The following is a 15,732-nucleotide window of genomic DNA, read 5'->3' as shown; positions in this document are numbered from 1 at the left end:
TTGCATCCCTGTCTCCCAAAGGCCCAGCCAGGGATGCTGCCACAGAGGAGACCACAGGGTTCTACTTCTTTCCTGTGGAGATAGTTTCCTATAACTTTAGCATCACCCTCTCTGGAAAGTGAGCTGATGCCAAGCTAGTGGTTATGGGGATAGGGGCCTTCGGCCTTGAGATCACTGGCTTAAATCCAGCTCAGGCTGGAGTGAACCAAGAGTCATTCCTATACGATGGCTCTTCCAGGCAGTGGGTCCAAGTCCAATTACAAACCACCGTGCATGAACGGCAGCATTGCTGGCAGGCTCAGTGGAGCAGCCAAGGACTGACTGGGCATGGGGGCTGAATTTCCTTCTCATCCCTAGCCTTGCTTCCCTTCTTGGCCAAGTTGGTGGAGCAGCATGTGCAAGGAAACCTAGCCCAGCACTGCCCCTTCTCTACCTGTTCTGGGGACAGAGGGCTACAGCCACTACTGGTTTGTGTGGGATGGAAAGAGAACAAGGAAGCGGTGGTCTCTTCCCCCTTAGAGAGAGAGGCCCCTCTATAGTCATGTCCTGAGGCTGCACTCCTGGCTTCACATACAGTTTCCTCCCCACTCTTAGAATAAGTTGCTCAGCCCTTATTTGAACTTTCATTCTCCACCAAGTCTGACTGTTCCCCTGCTCTGCCTGCCCATTCCCTGCCGGGCTCCGTCTGCTCCATGTAATGTCTCATGAGCACTTCAGAGCAATCGCCACCAGCTGCAGTTAGCGTCCCCTTACCTCCGGGGGGGCCTGTGTTTGGGGACCTGCTGGGGTGCTCTGGGTGACAATGAGAACTGACTAATGAAGGGAACCATCAGCAAGATCTGTCTTCTCTATCCGCCAACCAGCGCTCTCCTTTCACCTACCCATTTATTGTCTGCCTATCCAGCTATATATCTTTGCTACCCTATTCATCTAACTTCTCTAGCCACCCAATCTCTGTCCATCCAATCTACTCAAGCTAAGCATTTATGAGCTGCCCATACCTGATCCTTATTTAGGTGCCTAACTTGGATCAGAGCTCCTTTGAAAATTTGGTCCCAAGAGTGGGTGCTGAGCCCTTGAATATCTGGGCCTAAAAAGAGTTGCTTGATGCAGGGCCCTGTTCTTAAGTCGTGAGCGGAGAAACTGGACATCAGGCCCTTGCTGCTGAGGCTAATAGCACTCTGGGGTGTTATGAGGTGCTCAGACGGGGGAGGTGTGGCAAGAGCTATATGTAACAGAAAGAGGCCATTGTATTTTCTACATAATGCAGCTTTAAACCGTAGAGGTGGCTCTTTGCTTGGTTCAGGACAGCTGCCAGTTTGGGTTTCAGTTCAGATGCAGAATATTAGCCTCAGACACTGGACTCTCATCTCTCTCATGGACCCTTTACGTTTCGTCTTTCCTTGGCAACCAATTTCCTGGCCCTCAGCCCCAGTTCAGTTTTGGCAGCTTTCTTGGTGTGGACATATTATTTGGACAGAAGAGCACTGAATTATGAAGCATGTTTACCAGGGAGCGCTGCTACCTGGTCAGCGATCATGTGGACCGCAAAAAGCTTCAGTGGCATGATAAGATTCCAATGATGCATATAGACTGAACATCCCGCCAGACTCTCTTAAGGACCTGGAGAGAGATCAACCCAGGTAGCGTTCAATCTGCAAGGAGGCCACAGCCCCTTAGGATGTGCTCAGAACTGGGTGACTGGGCCACAAAATAGATGAAATGCAAAGTAATGCACATTGGGAAACCATTCCAATTATACATATAAAATGATGGGGTCTAAATTAGCTGTCACCACTCAAGAAAGATCTTGGAGTCATTGTGGACAGTTCTCTGAAAACACCCACTCAATGTGCAGCGGCAGTCAAAAAAGCGAACAGAATGTTGGGCATCATTAAGAAAGGGATAGATAAGACAGAAAATATCATGTTGCCTCTATATAAATCTGTGGTACGCCCACATCTTGAATACTGCATGCAGATGTGGTCTCTCCATCTCAAAAAGATCTATTGGATTTGGAAAAGGTTCAGAAAAGGGCAACAAAAATGATTAGGGGTATGGAACAGCTGCCGTATGAGGAGAGATTAATAAGACTAGGACTTTTCAGTTTGGAAGAGAGATGACTAAGGGGGATATAAAATCACAACTGGTGTGGAGAAAGTAAATAAGGAAGTGTTATTTACTTCTCCTCATAACACAAGGACTAGGGGCCACCAAATGAAATTAATAGGCAGCAGGTTTAAAACCAAGCAAAAGGAAATATTTCTTCACACAACACACAGCCAACCTGTGGAACTCCTTGCCAGAGGATGTTGTGAAGGCCAAGACTATAACAGGGTTCAAAAAAGAACTAGATAAATTCATGGAGGATAGGTCCATCAATGGCTATTAGCCAGGATGGGCAGGGATGGTATCCCTAGCCTTTGTTTGCCAGAAGGTGGTAATGGGCAACAGGGGATGGATCACTTGATTATCTGTTCTGTTCATTCCCTCCGGGGTAACCAACAGTGGCCACTGTCAGAAGACAGGACACTGGGCTAGATGGACCTTTTGTCTGACCGAGTATGGCCATTCTTATGTTAGGATTTGCTGTAATGATGATGTCAGTTGATTCATTTCAGATGAAGGCAGTCACCTAGAGTAAAGGGTGCCTGGATGTGAAGTGAGCTGCACCTTCATACATACATAGTGGCCAGCGGGGGATTGAACTGATGACATTTAGCACCAAAGGCCTTGCTCCCTGCCACTTGAGCAAACGAGAGGCTCTGCTAGGTCTGTAGGGGTAGTAGACTGTTACAGTAACTAGGGTGGCCACTGAGGGGTGGGGGCGACAAGATGACATGCTGTAAGAGCTTGTTGTAATTGCCCTTCATGAATGAGCAGAAGGCACAGAAAGGAAAAGGATATGAACCAGAAGCAAATTAGGGAAAGGATGAGTAGCAGCGAGAGGTGCAACGTTTCTGTTCCACTGGGTTAAAGCAGCTGATAGTTCCCTTAAGCTTAGCCCCATGATTTAGAAACCAGGCTGCAAACATGCCATCCTCAGGAAGCCCCAAGTGCTTCCTGATTCAGGTCATGTTAGAAACACCACAGTGCTTCAGTTCTTCCATTTCCCATCCCAATGGAAAGCAGGATGTACAGGGGCAGTGGGAATATGGAACACACATGAATAATTATATCCATGGCAGCCTGACATCGATCCAGGCAAGATAATGAAGCAGCTGATATGGGATTCAATTAAAAACAAGAATGAAAGGAGGGTAATGTAGTTAATGCAAATCAACATAGGTTCATGGAAAATAGATCCGGTCAAACTAACTTGATTTTTTTTTAAACGAGATTACGTTTGGTTGACCTGATATACTTAGCGTTCTCTAAGGTGTTTGAGTTGGTACCACACAACATCTTGATTAAAACACTACAATGATCTAAAATTAACATGGCACACATTAAATGGATTAAAAACTGGCTAACTGATAGGTCTCAAAAATGTAACTGTATATGGAGAATCATCCTCCAGTGGGTATGTTTCCAGTGGGGTCCTTTAGGGATTGGTACTTGGCCATATGCTATTAACATTTTTATCAATGACCTGGAAGAAAACAAAAAGTTTGCAGATGACAAAAATCAGGGGCGTGGTAAATAATGAAGAGGACAGATCATTAATTCAGAGCGATCTGGATTGCTTAGTAAACTGTGGGCATGCAAAAAAATAGGCATTTTAATATGGCTAAATGTAAATGCATACATCTAGGAGCAAAGAATGTAGGCCATACTTTTACACTGGGAGCGCTCTATCGTGGGAAGCAGTGGCTCTGAAAGAGATTTGAGGGCCCTGGTGGATAATATCAGCTGAACATGAAATCCCAGTGCGACACGGTGGCCAAGAGCGAATGCAATCCTGGGATGCGTGAACAGCGAAATCTTGAGTAGGAGTAGTGTGATTATTTTACTTCTGTATTGACTCTGGTATGACCAATGCTAGAAAACTGTCCAGGTCTGTGACCACAATTCAAAAAGGATGTTGATAAATTAGAGAGGGCTCAAAAAAGAGCCACAAAAATGGATTAAAGGATTAGAAAACCTGCCTTATAGTGACAGACTGAAGGAGCTCCATCTATTTAGCTTAACAAAGAGAAGGTTAAGGGGTAACTTGATTACAGTCTAAGTATCTACATGGGGAACAAATATTTAATAATGGGCTTAATCTAGCAGACAAAGGTAGAACGTAATCCAATGGCTGGAAGTTGAAGCTAGACAAATTCAGCCTGGAAATAAGGTGTAAATATTTAATGATGATTGTAATTAACCACTGGAACAATTTACCAAGGGTTGTGGTAGATTCTCCATCACTGACACTTTTTAAATCAAGATTGGCTGTTTTGCTGAAAGATAGAACTTCCCCCAAGTAATTCCTAGAGTCTATGATCTAGTCTGACTTCCTGAATGATCACAGATGATCACAGTGGTCCTTTCAGGCCTTTGAATCTATGAATCCACCCAGCTTCTCCTCAGAGATGAAAGGATGCAAGTTCTAGGAGGTGGTTTGGATCAGTCCTTATTTTCATCCCAAACAAGTTGGCTCAGTCCTAGGACAAAACCCAGCAGAAAGCAGATTTGCTCCTACTTGCGCATGTTGTAAATGCATTTCCACAGCTTTTCTAACAGTAGTGTAATCACAGCTTTCCATGCGACACCCACCCCGCTGTCTAACACATGTGGTGTGTATAAAGGTGTTAAATTTCTCCTTGATTGTGAATTTTCCTTCCTGTTTTGATCATTGAGAAGCGTGAGCAGCTACAACGTAGAATTATAATGTCGGCCTGATAGACACATGGGGAATTACAAAACAAAGGCCGATTCTGCTCTCGCACTTTGAAGGGGGTTACGCCAATTTTACCGGGGTGAGTCAGAATCAGCTCCAGAGGCTTTGGTGTTGGGAGCAAACAATTCACCATGTTTTATCATTCCCTCTCCACATAGATCCAGAGTCCCACTCCTGCTTCAGGCATAACACAACCTCCACCTGCAACATCCTCTGTAAGCTGGTTACACCACAGTTGTCCATGACTTGGATTCTTGCACCTTCCTCTAAAACTTCTGGACTTTTTCCAGTGTGGAAATCCCTCTGGGCAGTATAGTCCAACAGGCATTTCCTGTACTAAGAAATACTATAATTTTAATGACCACTAGAGGGCATCCTATACACTGAGCCTTCACCAAACCGATCGGAAGTGCTCTGCTGAGTCATGGACTGGGTTGGATTGTGCCAACCCTACAGGAAGACACGTCCCTCTCCCAGGAGCGTTTCGTCCATAGCAAACACACAAGACATTTGATTAGATCCCAGCATCTGGCTCTTGGAAACACACAGCACCACAATCCACATGGCAGTGCAGGGAGCGCTCACCCTCCTGCCGTTCGGGGCGGACAGGTGCAGAGGCCTCTCTCAGTTGAAGAGAAGCCAACCTGCTTCTGTGCAGCCAGCGGCAGGGGCGTGCTCCGGCAGCTCCGTGGGAACAAGCTGGGCTGTCAGGAGGGGCGTGAGAAGTGGGTGAAAGCTGGCAGGAGTGCGGCCCATCTGCCGCTCCCAAAGAGAGCACAGCCCATGGGAGCAGAAGGAAAGCTGCACAGAGTGGGCTCGGCCACCTCAACTCCATTGTCAAACCACCCCATGGACCTTCCCGCTCCTCAGGCCGGGCCACGGAGACCAGAGCCCTGATTTTATCCACAGGGTGGGCACGGGAGCAGCACAAGCTCCCCCACATGCAGGGTCCCTTCCTAACCCGCCTCAGTCCCAACCTGATGGGGCCACACCAGGAGTTCAGTCCCCACGGCTCACTGAGTCTCTGGCCAATGTCAGGGGCCCCACTGCAGCGGGAAGGGCTTGGATGTGGTCTCCTGTCCATTAGGGACTGCATAGAGATCCACTAGCTCCTTTCAGAGGCCACCAAATGGCTGAGAGAGAAGAGCCCCTTTCAGTTGCAATTGACCTGGGCAGGCTTTGAACCACTGACCAAGGGCCAAAGGCACCTGGATCACAGTTAACCCCCGCCCTGCCCCGTCCCTGCCAGCTAGAAGCCTGTCCTGGCCTTGTTACTATAGATAAATAGGGGGCTTGAGTTTCCCAGCCCCTCCTGTCCCTTGACCTTGATAAAGGCAAACATTTAATAACATAAAAATATTATCATAATAGGAGCTGTCCTCCTTCCCCCCCGCCAGCTTATCCCCTGCAGCAGTGAGAGTGGTTAATGTATTTGGCCGTATCATCAGTATTAAACTAATCAACAGGACATGGGGTTTTCCTGGAGCTGGAGACAAAAGCAGCATTATTATGAATATTAAAAAAAAAGCAAGCTATTAATCTTCCCCCGGGAGTTATCACTGAGTCCCCCCTCCCCGGCCTGGCCTGGTTTTAATCTGCAGGGTCTCATGGCAGAGTAGCTAAGTCTACATCTGGGTTATATAACAGAGCCCAGGAGCTGGGAGCTGGCAAGGGCATGGAGGTGAAAGGGATCCCAACCTGCGCTGTGGGACCAAACGGGCAGAAGGATTCAGGGCCAGTCAGCACCCACCAGCAGGGCTAGGGTTTCCCAGCCGCTCAGCGCCTGCCATGCAGACAGCTTCTGAAAATCTGACCTCCCATTTCAGTGCCCTCGAGTCCCACTGCAGCGGGCCCACCCCAAGGTCTCTCCCAACAAGAGAGCATTTGCAGATGGTGAAGGCTAGATTGATGGATTGAGTCTTTCACTGATCCCTCTTGCCGCCTCGATTTTCCATCTCATCGTGGCAACTAATGGACATTCACAATGTTAAATGCCAGATGAGCTCCCTGTCTGACGATCAGGTATCTTCTGTGTAAGCGTGTTCAGACTGAGAAATGAGCAAGACCGACAAGCGGAGTTTAGCTTAGTACCTAAATAGCATTCTAGCAATTTTACCGAAATGATGGTTCATGTGCTTACTCCCCAGTGGAGATAAATAACCATTAGTGGCCACCAATCACTCACAGAATAAGCATAAACAGCCACTGCGGTCATAAATCAGGTCCATGCTATTAATGCACCACATAATATATAATAATTATATATTCTGCACATATGGATCCATATTATCACCTTGGTACAGCTGTGGAAAGAAAGGCACAGAGAAGTTAAGTGAAATAGCCACGCTCACCTAGCCAGTCACTATCAGAGCCAGGAATGGAACCCAGGAATCGAGGTTCTCAAGTGGGCCCCTGTTCACTCAATCCATACATTTGAATGGCCTAGGGAGGAATCTTTGACTCCTAATCGTCTAGGAGGCGTTCAGTGCCAACCATTCGAGAGCACACATCAAAGGCCAAGAGGTCAAAGCTGAGACCTGAAGGTGACTCTAGGGGCAATGACCTTTCTGCTGATACATGGCACAACCTCTAAGGCCCAACTGGCTCGGAGGAATTTGGGTGGGACTGTTTGTACATTCAAACTCCCTCCATTAGACCATAGAGATGAAGAGACTTATTTCTTGCAAAGCAAGTGGGATTCATCTAATCAAGGGGCAGACTGCACAGACTGGCCAACAACCCTATACAAACTGCCCCTGGTACGGGCTGGGGCAGGACCAGGACGAGAGGAATTCGGATTCTCAACCCCCCACCCCAGCCCCGTTCTCTTCCCTCGGCATGAGCGGTTCTCCAGGGTTCACCTGAGTCTGAGGTTCCTGAGGCAACACAAGCCTCTCTCCCCCAAAGTTGCCCCCTCCCTGTGATCGCACCCAGCTCGCTTGCCGGGGGTCTGCCCCGCAAATAGCACAGTGGAGTGAGATGAGGAGAGAAAGGGCCGGGGGGCAGAGACTGAGTGACCCCTAGTTTGGCAACACGAGGGAGGGGCTCAGAAAGGGTGAAGGTAGAAACAGCCTCCCTTCAGTGGCCGTGTACACACACACACACAGACAGACAGTTTCCCCGACACAAAGGCTTAAAGTGGTTTGAAAAAAGCAGCGGGGAAGGGGGCGGTCTCACCACCCCCACATCTGCCCATCCCCCTGCCCAGTAATTAATTCTGCCTCCCACCCCCCACCAAATCAGTCGTCCCTTCCCCCCCCGCCCCAAATCAATTCTGCCCCTGCCCTCAGCCATCCTGCCTCCACATCTGTTCTGCCACTCCAGCCCCTCCTCAGCCAAGCCCCCCCCTGAACCCCACCTCTGCTCCTCTTGCAGCTCTCCGGGCTCTTCACCCCCCTCCCCCGGCCCAGGCCAGGCCTTGCAGGGAGGGGAGGAGCAGAGCACCCTCCTGTCCTGGCTGCTCACATTAGGGGAGAGGCAGGATGGAGCGGAGCCGCCCTGAGCTGCTGGGGTCTTCCTCCTCCCCACCCTCCTGTGAAAATAGCTTCAGGTGCGTGGGTGGAGGGGGTGGGGGGGGTCTGCCTGCAGCCTGTAGCAGCTCTGATTTGTTGCTCTGCCCCAGGAGGTGGGCGCATGGGGTGGGCAGCCAATCAAGGGCTCAGATTCACTAGGAAGCTGGAGCTTCTTCATCGTGATGAAACTGGCTCCAGCCCAGCCAAAGTAGCAAGAGGTGGCAAGGCTGACTCCCCACTTCCTCCTCCCTCATCGTCCTTCCCTCTTCCTCCCCTCCACGGTCAGCTACTCTGTGCTTGAGGGCGCTGCCAGGCCGGCTAATGAGCCCAGCCGGGCTGCAGCAGAACCGCCCAAACGGCTGCAAGGAGCCAACAGGGCTGCAGTTAAACTCAGCAACAGGTCACTGGCTGCTCCGTGTCTACACGGGTTTCTCCTGTCCCGGCCTTGTTCCTAGCCCTGCTCCTATCCTACTCCGGTCTGCTCCAGCTCTGCTCTCATGCCCTGCTTCCGTCTCCAGCTCTGACTCTTCGCTTGCCTTCTGGGCCCTGCAGTAACTCCTGGGTCAGACTGCCCAATCCCTGACATCTATCTCCCTCCCTAATATCATGTGTCTGGTAAGAGGGTGAATAAATTTGCCTAACAAATTTGCCTAGATCCAGGCTAGGCTTCCTCTCCCTACTGCATCTGCTTATGAACTCTGACCCAGACTAACAGCTCCCCCTACTAGAAATGGGGGGTGGGGCACAAGTCCCCATCCAGGACCAGGCTATAGGTGGGAGGGATAGCTCAGTGGTTTGAGCATTGGCCTGCTAAACCCAGGGCTGTGAGTTCAATCCTTGAAGGGGCCATTTAGGGATCTGGGGCAAAAATTGGGGATTGGTCCTGCTTCAAGCAGGGGGTTGGACTAGATGACCTCCTGAGGTCCCTTCCAACCCTAACCTTCTATGACTGAATTTCCATTCCATGGGATTGTCTGACATTTTAATAACTTCCTTTCACATCCCGAATTGGAGCAAAAAGTCAAAATTTTGACATTTACTCCCACACGAAAATTCGGAACGGTTTGTTTCAGAAACATCAAAAGGTTTCATTTCAACTTGATTGCTTCATTCGGGTACTTTCCCACTGAAATTTTGACGAAATCGATACGTTCCCATGAAACATTTCAATTTCAATCATTTTTCAATGGGAAAAACTCTTCAGTCACAAAATGTTTGACCAGCCTGAGACCAGGTCATGGGTACCAGCACCACCCATGCCCACCGGAGCATCTGCCAGCAGTTAAAGCCGGGAACCATTTGAAACACTTGCAAGTCTCCTCTTGCCTTTCTCTCCTGAGACAGCAGTGCAGTCAGCTGGCTTTGGATGTGAGAGGCTGGTGGTTTTATGCAGCTCTGTGTCACAAGCATCAGGCTTCTGGAGCCCAGGTGCAATTGCAGCTTCACACCATTTAAAAATATCCCAGTAACATGAAACCAGAGACAAAGCCGGAACTGTTCTCCCCCTACTCAGCACCGACACCCCATCACATCCCACGCCCACTGCTCACCAAGAGCCCAGCCATAACAGAAAGCTGTGCTCCAGCCCAGGATTTCATCGCAGTGAGGTGGACGTCACGTGGACGCGGGGAAGTGGGGGGGGACCTTAAAGGGTGAGGAGGAAGCTTGCTCACACGCGTGTGCGCACGTATGCACGCACACTGGGTGCAATATTCCTATGGAAACATGTGTGGGACACCTTCCCACTGGATGTCTTGCCTAGAGTGGCTCAAACGAGCACGGGCCATGGGATGAAATTAAGCAGAGGAGAATGGACCCAATCAAGGAAACATCGGATAGCGGTGGCTGGAATCTGGAAGTGCCAGAGATCTGTTGGGAGCGGACATCATTGACGATTAGGCTGTCCGGACTCTTGAGGAATCCCTAGGGGACAGGCCTGTGTTGGCCAGGGAGCGGGAGCAGAAGGACGAGGGCCTGGATGCACAAAAGGAGTAAGGTGCCTAAGTCCCTGTTTTAGGCTCCACTGCAAGGCACAAAACTCCCACTGAGTCTGGTAGTTGCCTAAAAACTCACTTGACACCTAACTTTTTGCAGTAAAAATTCCCTAGGTGCCTATTTTTCTGCCTCTGTGCATGTGCACGGCTGCCCCCCACTCTAGGCCCCCCCCTACACTCACCTCCCAACTAAGCCCCAGCAGAAGTCACAAACCAGGGAGGATAGGTGCAGAGCTGCCTAAATCACATAGAGGGCTTGATCCAGTAGGGGTGCTCAGAGGCCACCTACCAGATCAGACCACACAAACCAGCCAGGGGAGGGGGAGAGGGAGAAGGAGGAGAAAATCCCTCAACTTTTAGCCCAGTGGTTATGGTACTGACCTGGGATGGGAGACCCCCGGTTCAAGTCCCCCAGTGCAGCCCCCTCCCCCTAAGGAGGAGAAGGGATTTGAGCAGTTAGTTAAGTCATAGAAGAATAGGGGGAGGGACAGCTCAGTAGTTCGAGCATTGTCCTGCTTAAACTCAGGGTTGTGAGTTCAAACCTTGAGGGGGCCATTTAGGGATCTGGGGCAAAAATTGAAGATTGGTTCTGCTTTGAGCAGGGGTTGGACTAGATGAGGTCCCTTCCAACTCTGATATTCTATGATTAAGTCCAAGTCAGACTGCAAAGAGTTACAAATGGATTCCACAGAGCTGCGTGACTGGGCAACAAAGTGGCAGATGAAATTCAGTGTTGACAAATGCAAAGTAATGCACCTTGGGAAAACAATCCCAGCTATACGTATAAAATGATGGAATCTAAATTAGCTGGTACCACTCCAGACAGATCTTGGAGTCATTATTTATAGTTCTCTGAAAACATCAGCTCAATGTGGAGTGACAGTCCAAAAAACAAAGACAATGTTAGGAACCACTAGGAAAGAGATCAATAAGAAGACAGAAAATGTTATAATGACACTCTATAAATCCAAGGTACGCCCACACCTTGAATACTGCATGAAGTTCTGCTCACCCCATCTCGAAAAAGATCAATTAGAATTGGAAAAGGTACTGAGGACTGCAAAAATGATTAAGGGTCTGGAACAGCTTCCGTATGAGGAGAGATTAATAGGACTGGGAATGTTCAGCTTGGAGAAGAGAAGACTCATATCCCCTCTTAGAGAGGTCTACACAATCATGACTGGGGTGGAGACAGTGAATTGGGAAGTGTTATTTACTCCTTCACATAACACTAGAACCAGAGGTCACCCAATGAAATTAATAGGCAGCAGCTTTAAAACAAACAGTACTTCCTCACACAATGCACAGTCAACCTGTGGAACTCACTGCCAAGGGAAGTTGTGAAGGCCAAAAGTATAATGGGGTTCAAAAAAGAATTAGATAAGTTCCTGGAGGATAGGTCCATCAATGGCTATTGGCCAAGATAGTCAGAGATGCAACCTCATGCTCTGGGTGTCCATAGCCAATGATTGCCAGAAGCTGGGAGTGGATGATGGGATGGATCACTTGATGATTCCCTGTTCTGTTCATTCCCCCTGGGGCACCTGGCATTGGCCACTGTCGGAAGACAGGACACTGGGCTAGATGGACCATTGGTCTGACCCAGTGTGGCTGTTCTTGTGTTCTGATAGGGATCTGCCACCTCTCAGGTCAGTCCTCTAACTGTTGCACACTGGGGGATTCTGACCTGGGGTTCCCCCAATCTCTCCTCTCAAAGCTGTTGCACTCCGGCTCACTAATTAAAGAGTCATTAGAGGACTGGTTAATGTGGACTCCTGGGTTTCCCACATTAGGGGCAAGACCTGTAACCACCAGGCTGTAGGGCAGAGGTGGGCAAACTACGGCCCGCGGGCCACATCCAGCCCACGGACCATCCTGCCCGGCCCCTGAGCTCCCGGCTGGGGAGGCTAGTCCCCGGATGCCTCCCGCGCTGTCCCCCCTCCCCTGCAGCCATGCCGCCGAGCCGCCAGCACTCTGGGCAGCAGCGTGTCTAGCTCTGGCAGGGCGGCGCGGCTGCCAGACATGCTGCTTTGAGCAGCAATGGTAAGGGGGCCGGGGGTCCTGGGGGACAGTCAGGGGACAGGGAGCAGTGGGCGGGTGGATGGGGCGGAGGTTCGGGGGGAGGGCGGTCAGGGGATGGGGAACAGGGGCAGTTGGATAGGGCAGAGGTTCTGTGGGGTGGGGGCAGGGGACAGGAGGGTTAGATAGGGGGTGGTGTCCGAGGGGGCGGTTTGGGGTGGGGGTTCCCAGGAGGGGGCAGTCAGGGGACAAGGAGCAGGGGGGTTGGACGGGTCGGGAGTTCTGAGGGGGGCAGTCAGGGGGCGGGAAGTGGGAGGGGGAGGATAGGGGGCAGGGGGCAGGCTGTTTGGGGAGGCACAGCCTTCCCTACCCGGCCCTCTGTACAGTTTCGCACCCCGATGTGGCCCTCGGGCCAAAAAGTTTGCCCACCCCTGCTGTAGGGTCATTCTCCTGCTTCTCTGACCCAGATGACTCAGAGGGAGAAGAATTGGAGCTGGGGAAGACAGAGAGCCCAAGCATGACAATGACGATTACGTGGTGGTTAGAGCCCTTACCCAGGATCCAGTCCCCCTGCTCCAAAGACTTGCACCCTGCTAACAGGAGTCTGCCCACCTGCTCAGGTAGGCATGTTTCCAGCTACAGTGCAGACACACCCAACGGCACCTCTCTCTCCACATTCATGGGAGAGGAGCATCAGCACCTAACAGGCTTTGGGAATCTCAGTGATTTCCAAGGCGCTTAACCATCCGGCATGGTGCTGGTCGGCATCACAACACCTGCCTGCTTTTGAGTACCCAGGCCTTGGTAATCTAGTCTGGGAGTCTTCCTCATCCCTCAGCGGCTTCCCATTGACCTCACGCTTCAGCCCTGAGGGCAGAGCCTCCCTCAGCCTGGCAGTCGTATGTCTCCGAGGCTGCCCATGTCCCTTCGATGCTGCGTATTGCCGATGGGGCGGTCGGGTGGCTTTGGCCGCAGGAGAAGGGCGAGAGAACCGATCCCCCATCAACCCTAGGGAGGTGGTAGAATTTACCTAGGGAGGTGGTAGAATCTCCTTCCTTAGAAGTTTTTAAGGTCAGGCTTGATAAAGCCCTGGCTGGGATGATTTAATTGGGGATTGGTCCTGCTTTGAGCAGGGGGTTGGACTAGATGACCTCCTGAGGTCCCTTCCAACCCTGATATTCTACGATTCTAACCCCTGGGATCCCAGCCAACTTCCAGCCAGACCCAAGGGTGCGGCTCCAAGACAGGGAATGACGCTGGATAACACGGGGCCTTGTGGCCTTCGCGCTAAACCCCTGCAGCCTCAGGCATTAGTGCGGCTTAGCTGAAAGCAATTAAACTGAAATCGGCAGCAATTAAACTGAGTGTCGTGACGCCGCGACACTCCCGAAAGCCCAGCCAATGCACCTCTTTCCCATGCCTCAAAGGGGACCGGGGGGGGGGTCCCTTCATCGGAAAGAGCCTTAGCCCGCACACCACACAGCCAGCTTCACACGCCCCTGCACAGAGCTTGGGGGCCCAAGCCAGGAATTCCCAGGGCCAAGCGCCACCGAGAAGCCTTGAGTCAGCGAGTGATTTGGGGAGGAGCCGGGGTGCTGAGCTGGTTTCATGAAACAGAGGCTCTTAGGATCCCTGGATTTGGCCCTCTCAGCCAAATCTCCCACTGATCTTTGCAAGCATTTGGGGGCGCTCTGCCCCGGTCAGGATCAGGGGAAACCGAGTGAGGCCCTGAGGATGCGTCTTGCAGAGACTAGAAATGGGAAAAGACTGCACCCTCTTCCAGCGCTTTCCACCCCTAGGTCCCAAAGGAGGCGAGTACCACAATCCCCATGTTACAGCAGCAAACTGAGATAGAGTGAAAATGACTCACCCAAGGTCACCCAGCAAAGCAGACTTAAGGCTGAAATGCTGCTGCCAAAAGTCCGAGGCAGATTAGTACTGTAATGAACCAGCTAGTGTATATGTGCAGTGCCCTCTGCAGGACTGTATTGGAACAGCTCACCTGTGGGTCAGACACCCTACACTGCTAACAGCGAAGGGATATTCTCCATTCAAGTGATAGGCGCCAGGGCCGTTTGAACTAGCAGGATCAGAGTTCTGTCCCAGTGAAGTTCTTAGTGGCCACTGTATGTAGCCCAGCAACAAACATCACAGCTAGATAGCCTTAGAATAGTTTTGGTAAGCTAATCCTTGTTTCACAAAAGGGAAACTGAGGCACAGAGCGGGGACATGGTGCCATGCCAAGGTGAGAGGCAGTGACAGAGCCAAGAGCAGAACCCTGCTCTCCCAACACAGCTAGACCTGATTCATATATCACAGCACGCCTGCCTCTCCTGTTATTAAGGAAAGAGGAACTTCACTGCATTTATATTGCATTAATCTAGCCCCATATGGCTGGAACTGAGGGGCTTTGTTACTCAGCAGGTCACTGTCAGCTGCACCTGATGGGCAGATTCTGCTCCCAGCAGCAGGAACGTGTCATTCTTTGAGTCCTGTTTTGTGTCGGATGCTGGAGTCAGACACTGTCTCAGTAACAGTGTACGTGCAGCATGGGAAGAGAGATGAAGGCAGCTGCAGCCCTGAGTGAAGTCACTTCAGGTGGGGACCAGCCCCAGGGACATAAGTGGGTGTCTCTCCGTGACAGAATCTGCCTGTGGAAGCGTTAATAGGATAAAGATGCTGAGTTATAGAATTCATCCCACGTTGATGGACGGGTCAATGGGAGGACTGCTCCCATGGGCTGCCGCCCCTTGAAGCTCAGAGCCGTCTCTCTGCTTAATGACTATCCTGCCAGGCAGGGAAAGAGAAATAGCAAGGGGCCCCCTTTACACAGGCCTCTGGCAATGCTGGGGCCTCCCAAATTTTGCTCAACAAAGGGCCCCAAAGGCAATGCACCAGCTGCACTCAGCATACAAGCAGAGTGCAGCCTCCCTCGACCTTCCCATGGGAGGAGCAATTCTCAGATGCCAAGCTTCAGCGTGCATCATGGCCTGATCGCTGACTGAGCTGCAGAGCTTCATACTGGGAGCTGTCGTGTCTCCGGGGTTTATATACTGGAGACGGGGCTGCCTCGGGGCTAGCAATGTAGTAGCTACAATTGACACCGCGCCTGTTCCCCCTAGCGTGATCATGAGCGATGTGATCGACTGGCTACAATTATTTATATTGCAGTGGCCCCTTGGGGACCCGGTCACAAACCAGGACCCCACTGTGCATGGTGCTGTACAAGCACAACACAAAGACCTGCCTTCCCCAGAATGCTCGCAGCCTACAGTATTCCCATGCCTTAAAAGAGCATGAGTGACCACCCCAAAACAACAAGATTGGCATAACAATCCTGAGATTAAAAATAAAAAAAACTGCACAGTAAATGCTGGGTTCT

General features: G+C 50.9%; 1 protein-coding gene across 1 annotated transcript in view; it reads right to left on the bottom strand.

Annotated features, from left to right (window-relative positions):
* KCNH6 (potassium voltage-gated channel subfamily H member 6) overlaps nt 1-15,732 on the bottom strand; it is a 101,486-nt gene that overhangs the window by 67,651 nt on the left and 18,103 nt on the right. The gene's annotated exons all lie outside the window — the stretch shown is intronic.

The sequence above is a fragment of the Eretmochelys imbricata genome, chromosome 27 (genome assembly GCF_965152235.1).
Source record: "Eretmochelys imbricata isolate rEreImb1 chromosome 27, rEreImb1.hap1, whole genome shotgun sequence".
NCBI lineage: Eukaryota > Metazoa > Chordata > Testudines > Cheloniidae > Eretmochelys > Eretmochelys imbricata.
This window is presented reverse-complemented; position numbering and strand designations above follow the sequence as displayed.